Raw genomic sequence first — 18,881 nt, 5'->3', positions numbered from 1 at the left:
CAAGGATTGAGTCCATGCTCAAAAGATGTTGTGAGGAGGAAAAGAAATTCTGGAAAAGAAAAGAGAACTTCTTCACAAACATGGAAGTGCACATAGCTCAATTGTTGAGTGCAACGAAGAAAGTGGAAAGGCAAGATGAGGAAGCCTTTGTGTCAAGCAAAATTTTGATGAAAAATAAGGTGGAGGAGGCATTTGATCCTGAACTTTTACATTCACAAGAGCCACTTGAGGTGACAATGAAACATAAAGATTCCCTCCCAGAGGCATTAATGGAAAATCATGAAGAAGAAAGGGAGGAAGACACTCAAGAGAAGTCAAACTCAAGTGAAGCAGAAAATCACATGAAGGAAGGGGTCATTGAACCATCACTGCAAGGAACTCTTGATGAAGACAAAACTCCAACAATTACACAACCACCAAGACTTGGACTCAAGGAAGTGAAGGCAATTGACAAAAACACCAAGAAGAGGATTGTGACCAAGATATCAAGGACAACATTCAAGAAAAGGTCAACTGCAAACAATCCTCCCCCTGATCAAGCAAGCAAGCTCAATCAAGCCAATTTCAAAAGAAAGCTTGCTGAAAGGAGACCAAGACAGGGGATAATAGCTGAAACTTCTCCTTCCTTGAAGTCATTCCTCTTAACAAACTGGAAGAAGAGGAAGAAAGTGAGGAACAACATGTCAAGCTAATGACACTAAAAGAGCACTTGTTGGGAGGTAACCCAACCGTAGGTAACATTTCTTCTCTGCTTTGTTTTCTTTTTGTGGTTTGTTTAAATTTCAATAAATTGGCATATGATTACATTCTAAGTTTGGTGTTGCCTTGCAACAAATTGTTTTCAATCTTTTTGGATGATTGCATCAAATCAAAAATGAAAGTGACGCACCAATATTCTAAGTTTGGTGTGCCACTTATTTTTCTATGCAATTCATTCAAGCAACACCACTTGTTTACATAATCATAATGCCGCTGCAGTGTTATATTTTTTTTAGTTAGACAATTTTAGTTTTCTTGATTGTTCTAGTCATTTCCTTGTTTTTATTGCTTTCTTTTATTAACTGTGTTTGTTAATACATTACCCAAACATCCTTACTCATGATAGATTCTTCACTTGGTGATTGTATTCAACAAATAACAGTTTCTTTTGTTTAGTTTTAGTTCAAATAAATTGACATATGGTTGCATTTTAAGTTTGGTGCTGCTATGCAACAAAATTTGGTTCCAATGCTTAGTAGATACTTGCATCAATTCCAAGTGAAAGTGTCACACTAAGTTTGATGTGCCACTTATTCTTTATGCAAAGTATTGTGCACACCTTCTTATGCTTGCAATCAAAATGTTGCTATCTCTTGTGCCTTGATTGTTATTTTTCATTTTTGCTTGCTTGCAACACATGCAATGCTAACATTTCATTATGTAAGACATTCATGATCCATCTTAGCCCCATAGCCACTGTTCTAATTATTGCTTGAGGATGAACAAGCATACTGAGTTTGGCAAGGGAAAGAGGAATAATAGAGGAAAAAGGACAACAATAATGAAGATGGACTACAAGGTTGTAAAGTTCCTTTTCCTCTCATTTATTTTCAGCACTTTAAATTGCATGATTGTCTCTTTACCTTCTCTGTATACATGTGTGTATGAATAAGCATAGCTTGAATTTTGATTTATAATATGTTGTTGTGGCATTATAACTACCAACTTGAGCTTTGTGAATTCAAAAGCAATAAAGCATCATGATCATAAACAAACAAGGCATTAAAGAAGAATTTAGCATGTGCATACAAGTATTGGAAAGCTAGTGTGATTGATTGTTGCTCAATTGCATTGGATTTTATTTAATTGAAGTTTTTCATCTAGTATATTTTTGCGAAATCTTTTGAAATCATGAAAACCTTGAAGAAGCAAATACAATTAAAGCAAGAAAAGAAAAAGGGAAAGAATGAGAAAGCTGAAGGCTCTGAGTACCAATGGCAATTTATTTGCTAAGTGCTTGTGGTGTTTATGTATCAAGCCAAATGCTTGAAAACAAAACACTTAGAAGTCAAGGCTAGGCTCAAGTGCAAAAGCACTCCCTCAAAGCTCAAGGCTCTGAGCATCAATGATTAGAGAGTCAAGAAAAGAAAAGAAAAATGAGCTTAATGAAGTCCTCTAATTAAATGCTTGTGGTGCTTATGTATCAAGTGGTAATACTTGAAAACAAAGCATTTAGAAGTCGTAGCTTTGTTATTAACTCATGGGGCAAAGCACCCAAAAGAAAAAAAATCAAAAGCTTGTTTCAAGGAAGAATTATAAGAAAAAGATTTCATAAAATAAGCTAGATAGAAGCATCAATCATTTACATCTCTTTTGTAATTGTAGCATGCATAGAAAACTAGCTTGACATGAACATTGAGTTGCTATTCTTCTTACCTTGGATTGTCAATCTTTATTGCATGATTCTTTTCTTGCTTGGGGACAAGCAAGGTTTAAGTTTGGTGTTGTGATGACATATCATCATATACCTATTTTTCTATGCTTTTTCATACAAGAAATTGATGAATTGTGCTTAAATATTGAATGCTTTTGTACTTAAATGATATATTTTCTTGATATTTTAATTTTATAAATCTTGTAGGAAATAAGAAGAAAAAGAAGCAAAGAAGCACAAAAAAAGAGGAAAAAAGAGCTTTGGAGCACACTTTGAAGTTGGAGCACACTTTGGAGGCTTAGGCCACGCTTTTAAAAGCGTGGCCCATGACCAAATCAATGAAGAATAGGCAAACAGCACACACTGCCCTGCTCTTGCCAAGGGCAGGGCAGAATCGTGATGCAAAGTGAGGTTGGAAGCAAGAATTTCGCTAAGGTAAAATCTGGGCGCTCACAGCATGACCATGCCTACTTCAAAGGGCTATAACTTGAGCTACAGACGTCCAATTGATGTGCTTCCAGTTGCGTTTGAAAGCTGACATTCAGAGCTTTCCAACGATATATAGCAATCCATATTTGGCGTACAATTGAGGCAGGAACGAAAGGCATCACTCGGCAGCACCAGCGCGCACCACATCACAATTCTGGCGCACCAACTTTTTCTGCCCTGCCCTCCGCGAGGGCAGGGCAGCATCCTGCGCACCAAGGCACCATTCTGGCGCACCACAGCATCATCTGGCAGCATTCTGCGCACCAAGCTTGCACCACACCGCACCACGCACGCACCAAGAACCAAATCCTGCCCTGCCCTCCACAAGGGCAGGGCAGCCTCCTGGAAGCTATTATTTTTGGGCCGAAAATTGAATTAAAAATCCAATTTAATTCATTTCTTCACCAAATCAAAAACCCATCCAAATCCCAAAATCCAAGAATAGAAAGTGTATAAATAGGAGCTAGTTTGATGTAATTAGGACTTTTTACTTGACTTTTGAATTTTGCACTTTCATTTTTGAGCTCTTGAACTTTCCCTTGGGAACATGACTGAGATTTCAGAGAATTGGGGAGGAGAATTGATCTCTCTTCTTCCTCATTCTTGCTTGGGCATTTTTATTTTTCTTGTTTGAGTTTTGGGTGTGAAGAATTGAGGAAATTCTGTCTCAATCTCCATTCAAAATCTCTTTAATTCCTCTTCTGCATAATTGAGTTTAATTACAAATCCTTTACTGCTTCTTCTTCAATTTCTTGTTAATTGCTTTGAGAACTTGGGTCTAGGAAGGCAATTGAGGTCTAGGCTCTGCTACCTAGTCTCTGGAGTTCTGAGATCCCAATTTCCTCGTTGGTTCTTCTGTGAACCCTGCTGCACTTTAATTTCAATTTCTGTTTGAACTTTAGTTTATTCCAATTCATCTTCTACTTTATTAATTGTTGCAATCTACTTTCTCTTGCTGGAATTCTGAATTCCCAATCCTTAATTCCCCTTTTATATTCAAGCAATTTATATTTCTTGCCATTTAAGTTACTGCAATTTACATTTCTTGCACTTTAAGTTTCAGTCATTTACTTTCTTGTTCTTTAAGATTCAGCAAGTTTACTTTCCTGCTCTTTAATTTACTGCAATTTCCCTCTCTCCCTTTACATTCCAAGCAATTTATATTCTGTTAAATACAACCCACTCAACCAAAACTTAATTCGCTTGACTAAATCAACCACTAAACTAAAATTGCTCAATCCTTCAATCCCTATGGGATCGACCTCACTCATGTGAGTTATTATTACTTGATGCGACCCGGTACACTTGCCGGTGAGTTTTGTGTTGGATCGTTTTCCACACATCAACAGGGGATATCAAACTTTTCTTCTACTTCTCTGAAGTAATTTCTCTTAATAAATTGGAAGAAGAGGAAGAAAGTTGAGAACAACATGTAAAACTATGATGAGCGGAGATTTGTTGTGCCAGTAAAGAATTTCACAAATGAAATCTCATTGCAAGTATATTTTTAAACCAACAAACAATTCCTCAATCAAAAATTTGGTTGTCACAAGTAACAAACCCCAATAAAAATTATAACCGAAGTATTTAAACCTCAGGTCATCTCTCAAGGAATTGCAGGGAAGTGTTCTTGTTATTGGTTAGGAAGTACGTTTTGGGGTTTTTGGGATAAGGGACATGAAATGTAAATGACAAAAGAAAATAAACAAACAACTAAGAAAGCTCTTAGCAAGGTATGAGAACTAGAAGTCCTATCCTTGTTATCATCATCAATTGTGACATGAATTGTTCATTGCTCCACTTAGTTAACCTCTAACTATGAAGGAAAGTCAAATGGATATCAACTTGAGATCACAAGTCCTAGTCAAATCATAATGAAAGATTAGCTTTAGTGGCATTCAAGTCAACTAGCAACTTCCAATACCAATCAACAAGAGAGTTGATGACTGAAGAGTCACCAATTACTCAACTCAAGCCAAGAGGAGAAAAATCTAAGCTATGACTAAATGAAGCATTTCATCGAACACATAGAAGGCAATAAAGGTAAATGTCACAAATTGTAGGAATTAAAGGAAGCAATAACTACAAAGGCAAGAAATCAACAATAGAGAACTAAAGTAAAGATAAGAAGACATGGAAATCATAAATTGCGTTAAAAGATAATGGAGATCTACATAAGAGTTCATAAACTAAAATTAACAATATAAAGGAACTACAAGAAAAGTAAATTACTAGAACAAGTAAAGATAAAAGGAAAAATTAAAGCAAAAGCATAAGTAGATCTAGATCAAAAAGGGAAATAAAACTAAATCCCTAATCTAGAGAGAGGAGAGAGCCTCTCTCTCTAGAATTCTACATCTCTCTCTAAAACTAATTGTATCAATCATCCTCCCCATGCTCCCATCTGAATTCTGCATGTTATAGGCTCAGAAATGAGTTGGATTTGGGCCTGGGAAGCTGATGAGCGGATAATTTATACGCTTTTTGGCATTGTTTTTAGTATGTTTTAGTTAGTTTTTATTATATTTTTATTAGTTTTTATTTAAAATTCACTTTTCTGGACTTTACTATGAGTTTGTGTGTTTTTTTTTGTGATTTCAGGTATTTTCTGGCTGAAATTGAGGGACCTGAGCAAAAATCTGATTCAGAGGCTAAAAAGGACTACAGATGCTGTTGGATTCTGACCTCCCTGCACTCGAAGTGGATTTTCTGGAGCTAGAGAAGCCCAATTGGCACGCTCTCAATTGCGTTGGAAATTAGACATCCTGGGCTTTCCAGCAATGTATAATAGTTCATACTTTTCCCGAGATTTGATGGCCCAAACAGGCGTTTTAAGTCAGCTCAAGAATTCTGGCGTAAAACGCCGGAACTGGCACAAGAATGGGAGTTAAACGCCCAAACTGGCACAAAAGCTGGCGTTTAACTCCAAGAAGAGTCTCTACACATGAAAGCTTCAATGCTCAGCCCAAGCACACACCAAGTGGGCCCGGAAGTGGATTTTTATGTCATTTACTCATCTTTGTAAACCCTAAGCTACTAGTTCTCTACAAATAGGACCTTTTGCTATTGTATTAGGAATCTTTTGATCAATTTAGATCTTAGGATCATCTTTGGACGTTTAGTTCTTAGATCATGGGGGCTGGCCTCTCGGCCATGCCTATACCTTGTTCTTATGTATTTTCAATGGTGGAGTTTCTACACACCATAGATTAAGGTGTGGAGCTCTGCTGTACCTCAAGTATTAATGCAATTACTATTGTTCTTCTATTCAATTAAGCTTATTCTTGTTCTAAGATATCACTTGTTCCTTAACTTGATGAATGTGATGATCCGTGAAACTCATCATCATTCTCACCTATGAACGTGTGCCTGACAACCACCTCCGTTCTACCTTAGATTGAGTGGATATCTCTTGGATTTCTTAATCAGAATCTTCGTGGTATAAGCTAGAATTGATGGCGGCATTCTTGAGAATCTGGAAGGTCTAAACCTTGTCTATGGTATTCTGAGTAGGATTCAAGGATTGAATGACTGTGACGAGCTTCAAACTCGCGATTGTGGGGCGTTAGTGACAGACGCAAAAGAATCACTGGATTCTATTCCGACAAGATCGAGAACCGACAGATGAATAGCTGTGCTGTGACAGAGCGCGTTGAACATTTTCACTCAGAGGACGGGTGATGAGCGGATAATTTGTACGCTTTTTGGCATTGTTTTTAGTGTGTTTTTAGTATGATCTAGTTAGTTTTTAGTATATTTTTATTAGTTTTTAGTTAAAATTCACTTTTCTGGATAGCCGTGCCGTGACAGGGTGCGTTGAACATTTCCACATGAGAGGATGGGAGGTAGCCACTGACAACGGTGAAACCCTTGCTTGAGCTTGCCATGGAAAGGAGTAAGAAGGATTGGATGAAGACAGTAGGAAAGCAGAGAGACGGAAGGGAGGGCATCTTCATACCCTATCTGAAATTCCTACCAATGAATTACATAAGTATCTCTATCTTTATCTTTATGTTTTATTCATCATTCATAACCATTTGAGTTTGCCTGACTAAGATTTACAAGGTGACCATAGCTTGCTTCATACCAACAATCTCTGTGGGATCGACCCTTACTCGCGTAAGGTTTATTACTTGGACGACCCAGTACACTTGCTGGTTAGTTGTGCAAAGTTGTAGTGATCACAATTTCGTCCACCAAGTTTTTGGCGCCGTTGCCGGGGATTGTTCGAGTATGGACAACTGACGGTTCATCTTGTTGCTTAGATTAGGTATTTTTCTTCAGAGTTCTTAAGAATGAATTCTAGTGTTTCAAGGTGATGTTCTTATCATCACCAAGGCTGATTGATCTTCATCAATTTAGCTCTTGAATGCAATGTCCTGCTGAAGCTTGGCTAGCCATGTCTAATTCCTTTAGACTGAAGCTTTAGACTAACATTGTATGATTCCTGGAATTCTCATCAAGAATTTTGATACCTTTATTTTCTTTTCCACTTAATTTTCGAAAAAACACAAAAAAATTACAAAATCATAAAATCCAAAAATTTCTTGTTTGAGTCTAGTGTCTCATTTTAAGTTTAGTGTCAATTGCATGCTTTCATTCATGTGTCTTAAGGATCTTCAAGTAATTCTTGATGATTTCTTACTCTGATCTTTGAATTCTCTTAACTTGAGTGTTTATATGTCTCATGTGCATTCTCATTAGTGTCAGTAGTATACAAACTGCTAAGTTTGGTGTCTTGCATGCATTGTTATTTGATTTTAGTTGCATTTTGATTATTTCTCACTATTAAAAATCCAAAAATATTTTTAATTTGTGTCTTCTCAAGTCAATAATACAGAGAATTGAAGATTCAGAACATACTGCAGAGGAATTACACAGAAAAAGCTGGGCGTTAAAAATGCCCAGTGAAGAAGACAGACTGGCGTTTAAACGCCAGCCAGGGTGCCTGGCTGGGCGTTTAACGCCCAAAAGGGTAGAGTTTTGGGCGTTAAACGCCAGAATGTGCACCATTCTGGGCGTTTAATGCCATGATGGCACAAGAGGGAAGATTCTGTTTTCAATGCAATTTTTTTTCAAGTTTTCAAAGTTTTTCAAAATCAAATCTTTTTCAAATCATATCTTTTCAATCATATGTTTTCAAAATTGATTTCTTTCTATTTTCAAAGATACTTGCTATCAATTAATGATTTGATTCAACATTTCAAGTATGTTGCCTTTTCTGTTGAGAAAGGTTTAATGATTGAATCATATCTTTTCTTGTTAGCCAAGTTTTAATTTTAAAATCAAATCTTTTTAAAATGTTTTTCAAATCATATCTTCTAATCACATCTTTTTAAAACTAATCATATCTTCTTAACCACATCTTTCTCAAAATAGTTTTCAATCAAATCTTTTTGATTTCTAATTTCAAATCTTTTCAAAAATCACTTGATTCTTTCCACTTTCATTTTTCGAAAATCAATTAGTGTTTTTCAAAAATGTTTTCGAAATCCTTTACTTAATTTTCGAAAATTACTTCCCTTCTTCTCACATCCTTCTATTTATGGACTAACACTGTTCTTTAATGCAAAATTCGAACTCCATCTTCTTTGATAAGTTCGAATTTTCTACTTCTGTCTTCTACTTTTCTTTTCTCTGACACCTAAAGGAATCTCTATACTGTGACATAGAGGATTCCACATTTTCTTTTCCCTTCTCTTTCTTATGAGCAGGAGCAAGGACAAAAGCATTCTTGTTGAGGCTGATCCTGAACCTGAAAGGACCTTGAAGAGAAAGCTAAGAGAAGCCAAAGCACAACTCTCTGTAGAGGACCTAACAGAAATCTCCAAAGAAGAAGAACCTATGGCAGCCGAAAACAACAACAATGCCAACAATGCAAGGAAGTGTGGGTGACTTTACTGCACCTACTCCCGACTTTTATGGGAGAAGCATCTCTATCCCGCCATTGGAGCAAACAACTTTGAGCTTAAGCCTCAATTAGTTTCTCTAATGCAACAGAATTGCAAGTTCTATGGACTTCCATTAGAAGATCCTCATCAGTTTTTAGCTGAATTCTTGCAAATCTGTGACACTGTCAAGACTAATGGGGTTGACCCTGAGGTCTACAGACTTATGCTATTCCCTTTTGCTGTAAGAGACAGAGCTAGCACATGGTTGGACTCACAACCTAAAGAAAGCCTGGACTCTTGGGAAAAGCTAGTCAATGCCTTCTTGGCAAAGTTCTTTCCACTGAAAAATTGAGTAAGCTTAGAGTGGAAGTCCAAACCTTCAGACAGAAGGAAGGAGAATCCCTCTACGAAGCTTGGGAAAGATACAAACAATTAATCAGAAAGTGTCCTTCTGATATGCTTTCTGAATGGAGCATCATAGGTATTTTCTATGATGGTCTCTCTGAACTATCCAAAATGTCTTTGGATAGCTCTGCTGGAGGATCTCTTCATCTGAAGAAGACGCCTACAGAAGCTCAAGAGCTGATTGAAATGGTTGCAAATAACCAATTCATGTACACTTCTTAAAGAAATCCTATGAACAATGGGACTAGTCAGAAGAAAGAAGTTCTTGAGATTGACACTCTGAATGCCATATTGGCTCAGAACAAAATATTGACTCAACAAGTCAATATGATTTCTCAAAGTCTGTCTGGAATGCAAAATGCACCAAGCAGTACTAAGGAAGCTTCATCTGAGGAAGAAGCTTATGATCCTGAGAACCCTTCAATAGAAGAGGTGAATTACATGGGAGAACCCTATGGAAACACCTATAATCCTTCATGGAGAAATCATCCAAATCTCTCATGGAAGGATCAACAGAGACCTCAACAAGGTTTCAACAATAATAATGGTGGAAGAAACAGGTTTAGCAATAGCAAGCCTTTTCCATCATCTTCTCAGCAACAGACAGAGAGTTCTAAGCAGAATACCTCTGACTTAGCAACCATGGTCTCTGATCTAATCAAAACCACTCAAAGTTTCATGACTGAAACAAGGTCTTCCATTAGAAACTTGGAGGCACAAGTGGGTCAGCTGAGCAAGAAATTACTGAACTCCCTCCTAGTACTCTTCCAAGCAATACAGAAGAAAATCCAAAAGGAGAGTGCAAGGCCATCAACATGGCCGAATTTGGAGAGGAGGAAGAGGCAGTGAACGCCACTGAGGAAGACCTCAATGGACGTCCACTGGCCTCCAATGAGTTCCCCAATGAGGAACCATGGGAATCTGAGGCTCAAAATGAGCCCATAGAGGTTCCATTGGACTTACTTCTGCCATTCATGAGCTCTGATGAGTATTCTTCCTCTGAAGAGGATGAGTATGTCACTAAAGAGCAAGTTGCTAAAGTACCTTGGAGCAATCATGAAGCTAAATGACAAGTTATTTGGAAATGAGACTTGGGAGGATGAACCCCCTTTGCTCACCAAAGAACTGGATGACTTGTCTAGGCAGAAGTTACCTCAAAAGAGACAGGATCCTGGGAAGTTTTCAATACCTTGTACCATAGGCACCATGACCTTCAAGAAGGCCTTGTGTGACTTAGGGTCAAGTGTAAACCTCATGCCTCTCTCTGTAATGGAGAAGCTAGGGATCTTTGAGGTACAAGCTGCAAAAATCTCACTAGAGATGGCAGACAACTCAAGAAAATAGGCTTATGGACTTGTAGAGGATGTTCTGGTAAAAGTTGAAGACCATTACATACCTACTGATTTCATAGTCCTAGAGACTGGGAAGTGCATGGATGAATCCATCATCCTTGGCAGACCCTTCCTAGCCACAGCAAAGGCTGTGATTGATGTTGATAGAGGAAAGTTGATCATTCAAGTGAATGAAGAATCCTTTGTGTTTGAGGCTCAAGGATATCCCTCTGTCACCATGGAGAGGAAGCATGAAGAGCTTCTCTCAAAACAGAGCCAAACAGAGCCCCCACAGTCAAACTCTAAGTTTGGTGTTGGGAGGCCACAACCAAACTCTAAGTTTGGTGTTGAACCCCCACATTCAAACTCTAAGTTTGGTGCTGGGAGGTTCCAACATGGCTCTGAGCATTTCTGAGGCTCCATGAGAGCCCACTGTCAAGCTACTGACATTAATGAAGCGCTTGTTGGGAGGCAACCCAATGTTATATTTTGACTATTTTCCTTTGTTATTTTATGTTTTTTGTAGGTTGATGATCATGAGAAGTCACGAAATCAATGAAAAAAGCAAAAACAGAATGAAAAACAGGAAGAAAAATAGCACACCCTGGAGGAAGAACATACTGGCGTTTAAACGCCAGTAAGGCTAGCTGTTGGGCGTTTAACGCCCAGTCTGGCACCATTCTGGGCGTTTAACACCAGAAAGGGGCACCAGACTGGCGTTAAACGCCAGAAAAGGCAAGAAGCTGGCGTTAAACGCCAGAAATGGGCACCAGCCCGGCGTTTAACGCCAGAAATGGCTAAAAACGCATTTTTGCATGCCATTTGGTGCAGGGATGACTTTTCCTTGACACCTCAGGATCTGTGGACCCCACAGGATCCCTACCTACCCCACCACTCTCTCTCTTCCTCACCCATTCACCAATCACCTCAACACCTCTTCCCCAAAAACCCTTCACCTATCAAATCCCATCTTTCTCTTTACCACTCACATCCATCCTTTACAAAACCCCACCTACCTCACCATTCAAATTCAAACCACTTTCCCACCCAAACCCACCCTCAATTAACCGAACCCTACCCTTTCCCCACTCCTATATAAACCCTCCTTCACTCCTTCATTTTCACACAACCTAAACACCACTTCTCCCCCCTTTGGCCGAACACAAAGCCATTCCGTTCTTCCTCATTTCTTCTTCTTCTACTCTCTTCTTTCTTCTTTTGCTCGAGGACGAGCAAACCTTTTAAGTTTGGTGTGGTAAAAGCATTGCTTTTTGTTTTTCCATAACCATTTATGGCATCCAAGGCTGGAGAAACCTCTAGAAAGAGGAAAGGGAAGGCAAAAGCTTCCACCTCCGAGTCATGGGAGATGGAAAGATTCATCTCAAGGGTGCATCAAGACCACTTCTATGAAGTTGTGGCCTTGAAGAAGGTGATCCCCGAGGTCCCTTTTTCACTCAAAAAGAGTGAATATCCGGAGATCCGACATGAGATCCGAAGAAGAGGTTGGGAAGTTCTTACCAACCCCATTCAACAAGTCGGAATCTTAATGGTTCAAGAGTTCTATGCCAATGCATGGATCACCAAGAACCATGATCAAATTGTGAACCCGGATCCAAAGAATTATCTTACTATGGTTCGGGGGAAATACTTGGATTTTAGTCCGGAAAATGTAAGGTTGGCATTCAACTTGCCCATGATGCAAGGAGATGAACATCCTTACACAAGAAGGGTCAACTTTGATCAAAGGTTGGACCAAGTCCTCACAGTCATATGTGAAGAGGGCGCCCAATGGAAGAGAGATTCAAGAGGGAAGCCGGTTCAATTGAGAAGGCATGACCTCAAACCCGTGGCTAGAGGATGGTTGGAGTTTATCCAACGCTCAATCATTCCCACTAGCAACCGGTCCGAAGTTACATAGACCGGGCTATCATGATTCATAGCATCATGATTGGAGAAGAAATAGAAGTTCATGAGGTTATATCTCAAGAACTTTATAAGGTGGCGGACAAGTCTTCTACCTTGGCAAGGTTAGCCTTCCCCCATCTCATTTGTCACCTCTGTTATTCGGTTGGAGTTGACATAGAGGGAGACATCCCTATTGATGAGGACAAGCCCATCACTAAGAAAAGGATGGAGCACACAAGAGACCCCACTCATCATGAGATCCCTGAGATACCTCAAGGGATGCACTTTCCTCCACAAAACTATTGGGAGCAACTAAACACCTCCCTAGGAGAATTGAGTTCCAACATGGGACAACTAAGGGTGGAGCATCAAGAACACTCCATCATCCTCCGTGAAATTAGAGAAGATCAAAGAAACATGAGAGAGGAACAACAAAGACAAGGAAGAGACATTGAGGAGCTCAAGCACTCCATAGGATCTTCAAGAGGAAGAAAGATCCGCCATCACTAAGGTGGACCCGTTCTTTAATTTCCTTGTTCTTTATTTTCCTATTTTTCGAATTTTATGCTTATGTTTATCTATGTTTGTCTCTTGTGATCATTAGTGTCTTAGTGTCTATGCCTTAAAGTTATGAATGTCCTATGAATCCATCACCTTTCTTGAATGAAAAATGTGCTTAAATTGAAAAAGAAAAGAATTGCATGAATTTTGAATTTTATAACAGTTTAATTATCTTGATGTGGTGGCAATACTTTTGTTTTCTGAATGTATGCTTAAACAGTGCATATGTCTTTTGAATTTGTGGTTCATGAATATTGGCTCTTGAAAGAATGATGAAAAAGGAGACATGTTACTGAGGATCTAAAAATCATTAAAATGATTCTTGAAGCAAGAAAAAGTAGTGATTCAAAAAAAAAATAATATTCGAAAAAAAGAAAGAAAAAGAAAGAAAAAGAAAGAAAAAGAAAGAAATAAAGTTGTGATCCAAGGCAATAAGAGTGTGCTTAAGAACCCTGGACACCTCTAATTGGGGACTCTAGCAAAGCTGAGTCACAATCTGAAAAGGTTCAGCCAATTATGTGTCTGTGGCATGTATGTATCCGGTGGTAATACTGGAAGACAGAGTGCTTTGGGCCACGGCCAAGACTCAATAAGTAGCTGTGTTCAAGAATCATCATACTTAACTAGGAGAATCAATAACATTATCTGGATTCCGAGTTCTTAAAGAAGCCAATCATTCTGAATTTCAAAGGATAGAGTGAGATGCCAAAACTGTTCAGAGGCAAAAAGCTAAAAGCCCCGCTCATCTAATTAATACTGATCTTCATAGATGTTTTTGGAATTCATTGCATATTCTCTTCTTTTTTATCTTATTTGATTTTCAGTTGCTTGGGGACAAGCAACAATTTAAGTTTGGTGTTGTGATGAGCGGATAATTTGTACGCTTTTTGGCATTGTTTTTAGTATGTTTTTAGTATGATCTAGTTAGTTTTTAGTATATTTTTATTAGTTTTTAGTTAAAATTCACTTTTCTAGACTTTACTATGAGTTTGTGTGTTTTTCTGTGATTTCAGGTATTTTCTGGCTGAAATTGAGGGACCTGAGCAAAAATCTGATTCAGAGACTAAAAAGGACTGCAGATGCTGTTGGATTCTGACCTCCCTGCGCTCGAAGTGGATTTTCTGGAGCTATAGAAGCCCAATTGGCGAGCTCTCAACGGCGTTGGAAATTAGACATCCTGGGCTTTCCAGCAATATATGATAGTCCATACTTTGCCCAAGATTTGATGGCCCAAACCGGCGTTCAAAATCACCCTCAGGAATTCCAGCGTTAAACGCCGGAACTGGCACAAGAATGGGAGTTAAACGCCCAAACTGGCACCAAAGCTGGCGTTTAACTCCAAGAGGAGTCTCTACACGAAAATGCTTCAATGCTCAGCCCAAACACACACCAAGTGGGCCCGGAAGTGGATTTTTATGTCATTTACTCATCTCTGTAAACCTTAGGCTACTAGTTCTCTATAAGTAGGACCTTTTACTATTGTATCTTTGGATCTTTGGATCATTTTAGATCTTTTGATCATCTTTGGACATCTAGTTCTTAGATCATTGGGAGGCTGGCCATTCGGCCATGCCTAGACCTTGTTCTTATGTATTTTCAACGGTGGAGTTTCTACACACCATAGATTAAGGTGTGGAGCTCTGCTGTACCTCGAGTATTAATGCAATTACTATTGTTCTTCTATTCAATTCCGCTTGTTCTTGTTCTAAGATATCACTTGTTCTTCAACTTGATGAATGTGATGATCCGTGACACTCATCATCATTCTCACCTATGAACGTGTGACTGACAACCACCTCCGTTCTACCTTCGATTAGGTGAATATCTCTTGGATTCCTGATACACGATGCATGGTTGATCGCCTGACAACCGAGTGCTCGCCTGAAAAACGAGCCAGCCATTCCGTGAGATCAGAGTCTTCGTGGTATAGGCTAGAACTGATGGCGGCATTCAAGAGAATCCGGAAGGTCTAACCTTGTCTGTGGTATTCTGAGTAGGATTCAATGATTGAATGACTGTGACGTGCTTCAAACTCCTGAAGGCGGGGCGTTAGTGACAGACGCAAAAGAATCACTGGATTCTATTCCGGCCTGATCGAGAACCGACAGATGGATAGCCGTGCCGTGACAGGGTGCGTTGAACATTTCCACATGAGAGGATGGGAGGTAGCCACTGACAACGGTGAAACCCTTGCTTGAGCTTGCCATGGAAAGGAGTAAGAAGGATTGGATGAAGACAGTAGGAAAGTAGAGAGACGGAAGGGAAGGCATCTTCATACGCTTATCTGAAATTCCTACCAATGAATTACATAAGTATCTCTATCTTTATCTTTATGTTTTATTCATCATTCATAACCATTTGAGTTTGCCTGACTAACATTTACAAGGTGACCATAGCTTGCTTCATACCAACAATCTCTGTGGGATCGACCCTTACTCGCGTAAGGTTTATTACTTGGACGACCCAGTACACTTGCTGGTTAGTTGTGCGAAGTTGTAGTGATCACAATTTCGTCCACCAACGGGACTGTAGCCATTGACAACGGTGATGCCCAACATACAGCTTTCCATGGAAAGGAGTAAGAAGGATTGGATGAAGACAGTAGGAAAGCAGAGAGACGGAAGGGACAAAGCATCTCCATATGCTTATCTGAAATTCTCACCAATGAATTACATAAGTATCTCTATCTTTATTTTATGTTTTATTCATCTTTTAATTATCAATCCTCCATAACCATTTGAATCCACTTGACTGAGATTTACAAGATGACCATAGCTTGCTTCATACCAACAATCTCCGTGGGATCAACCATTACTCGCGTAAGGTTTATTACTTGGACGACCCAGTGCACTTGCTGGTTAGTTGTGCGAAGTTGTGATAAAGAGTTGAGATTGCAATTGAGCATACCATGTTGATGGCGCCATTGATGATCACAATTTCGTGCACCAAGTTTTTGGCGCCGTTGCCAGGGATTGTTTGAGTTTGGACAACTGACGGTTCATCTTATTGCTTAGATTAGGTATTGTTCTTCAGAATTTTTAAGAATAAATTCTAGAGTTTCAAGGTGATGTTCTTATCATCACCAAAGCTGATTGATTTTCATTAATTTAGCTCTTGAATGTAATGTCCTGCTAAAGCTTGGCTAGCCATGTCTAATTTCTTTAGACTAAAGCTTTAGACTAACTTTGCATGATTCCTGGAATTCTTATTAAGAATTTTGATATCCTTATTTTCTTTTTCCACATAATTTTCGAAAAATCCAAAAAAATTATAAAATCTTAAACCAAAAATAATTTTTTGTTTCTTGTTTTAGTCTTGTGTCTAATTTTAAGTTTGGTGTCAATTGCATGTTTCTATTCTTCTTGCATTTTTCGAATTCATTCATGTGTCTTCATTGATCTTCAAGTTGTTCTTGAAGATCTACTTGCTTTGATCTTTAAATTCTCTTGTTTTGTGTGTTTTGTTGTTTCTCATATGCATTCTCAATTTGTTAGTGTCAGTAGTATACAAACTTCTAAGTTTGGTGTCTTGCATGCATTGTTTATTTGATCTTAGTGGCGTTTTGATTATTCCTCATCATTAAAAATTCAAAAAATATTTTTAATTTGTGTCTTTTCAAGTCAATAATACAGAGAATTGAAGATTCAGAACATACAGCAGAGGAATTACACAGAAAAAGCTGGGCGTTCAAAACGCCCAGTAAGGAAGGAAAACTGGCGTTTAAACGCCAGCCAGGGTACCTGGCTGGGCGTTTAACGCCCAAAAGGGTAGCATTTTGGGCGTTAAACGCCAGAATGGATACCATTCTGGGCATTTAACGCCAGAATGGCACAAGAGGGAAGATTTTGTTTTTAACTCAATTTTTTTTTCAAGTTCCCATATTTTTTCAAAATCAAATCTTTTTCAATTCATATCTTTTCAATTATATCTTTTCAAAATCAATTTCTTTCCATTTTTCAAAAATACTTGCTAACAATTAATGATTTGATTCAACATTTCAAGTATGTTGCCTTTTCTGTTGAGAAAGGTTTAATGTTTGAATCATATCTTTTCTTGTTAGCCAAGTCATTAATTTTAAAAATCAAATCTCTTTAAATTGTTTTTCAATCATATCTTTTCAATCATATCTTTTTAAAACCATAACTTTTCAATCATATCTTTTTAATCACATCTTTTTCAAAATAGTTTTCAATCATATCCTTTTGATTTCTAATTTCAAAATCTTTTTCAAAAATCACTTTATTTCTTTCCCAACTTTAATTTTCGAAAATCATTCTTCAGTTTTTCAAAAATTCTTCAAAATCTTTTAATTTATTCTTCCCCTCTTCTCACATCCTTCTATTTATGGACTAACACTCCTCCACTATCAATAATTCGAACTCCATCTCTCTTGATAAGTTTGAATTCTTCTACCTTCTCCTTCTATTCTTCTTTTCCTCTGACACCTAAAGGAATCTCTATCCTGTGACATAGAGGATTCCATATTTTCTTGTTCTTTTCTCTTTTATATGAGTAGGAGCAAAGATAAAAGCATTCTTGTTGAGGCTGACCCTGAACCTGAAAGGACCTTGAAGCGAAAGCTAAGAGAAGCTAAAGCACTACTCTCTGTAGAGGACCTAACAGAAATCTTCAAATAAGAAGAAACCATGGCAGCCGAAAACAACAACAATGCCAACAATGCAAGGAAGGTGCTAGGTGACTTTACTGTACCTACTCCTGACTTCTATGGGAGAAGCATCTCTATCCCTGCCATTGGAGCAAATAACTTTGAGCTTAAGCCTCAATTAGTTTCTCTAATGCAACAGAATTGCAAATTCCATGGACTTCCATTGGAAGATCCTCATCAGTTCTTATCTGAATTCTTGCAAATCTGTGACACTGTCAAGACCAATGGGGTTGACCCTGAGGTCTACAGACTTATGCTATTCCCTTTTGTAAGAGACAGAGCTAGGATATGGTTGGATTCACAACCTAAAGAAAGCCTGAACTCTTGGGAAAAGCTAGTCAATGCCTTCTTGGAAAAGTTCTTTCCACCTCAAAAATTGAGTAAGCTTAGAGTGGAAATACAAACCTTCAGACAGAAGGAAGGTGAATCCCTCTATGAAGCTTGGGAAAGATGTAAATAATTGATTAGAAAGTGTCCTTCTGACATGCTTTCTGAATGGAGCATCATAGGTATCTTCTATGATGGTCTGTCTGAACTGTCTAAGATGTCATCGGATAGCTCTGCTGGAGGATTTCTTCATCTGAAGAAGACACCTGCAGAAGCTCAAGAACTCATTGAAATGGTTGCAAATAACCAATTCATGTACACTTCTAAAAGGAATCCTGTGAACAATGGGACGAATCAGAAGAAAGGAGTTCTTGAGATTGATACTCTGAATGCCATATTGGCTCAGAACAAAAAATTAACTCAGTAAGTCAATATGATTTCTCAATGTCTGTCTGGAATGCAAGCTGCACCAGGCAGTACTAACGACGCTTCACCTGAAGAAGAAGCCTATGATCCTGAGAACCCATCAATGGAAGAGGTGAATTACATGGGAGAACCCTATGGAAACACCTATAATCCTTCATGGAGAAATCATCCAAATCTCTCATGGAAGGATCAACAGAGACCTCAATAAGGTTTCAACAACAACAATGGTGGATGAAACAGGTTCAGCAATGGCAAGCCTTTTCCATCATCTTCTCAGCAACAGATAGAGAATTCTAAGCAGAGCCACTTTGACTTAGAAACCATGGTCTCTGATCTACTCAAAACCACTCAAAGTCTTATGACTGAAACAAGGTCCTCCATTAGAAACTTGGAGGCACAAGTGGGTTAGCTGAGTAAGAAAGTTACTGAACTCCCTCCTAGTACTCTTCCAAGCAATACAGAAGAGA

General features: G+C 38.5%; 2 non-coding genes across 2 annotated transcripts; both read right to left on the bottom strand.

Moving 5' to 3' along the window:
- Positions 1-9,147: 9,147 nt before the first annotated feature.
- Positions 9,148-9,255, bottom strand: LOC112793509 (small nucleolar RNA R71). Its single transcript, XR_003198194.1, has one exon. It is a non-coding gene; the product is annotated as a small nucleolar RNA R71 (small nucleolar RNA).
- An 8,788-nt stretch (positions 9,256-18,043) lies between these two features.
- LOC112793975 (small nucleolar RNA R71) lies at positions 18,044-18,151 on the bottom strand. The gene has a single exon (XR_003198659.1). It is a non-coding gene; the product is annotated as a small nucleolar RNA R71 (small nucleolar RNA).
- Between the last annotated feature and the right edge of the window lie 730 nt (positions 18,152-18,881).

This window comes from Arachis hypogaea, chromosome 3 (genome assembly GCF_003086295.3).
Source record: "Arachis hypogaea cultivar Tifrunner chromosome 3, arahy.Tifrunner.gnm2.J5K5, whole genome shotgun sequence".
NCBI lineage: Eukaryota > Viridiplantae > Streptophyta > Magnoliopsida > Fabales > Fabaceae > Arachis > Arachis hypogaea.
This window is presented reverse-complemented; position numbering and strand designations above follow the sequence as displayed.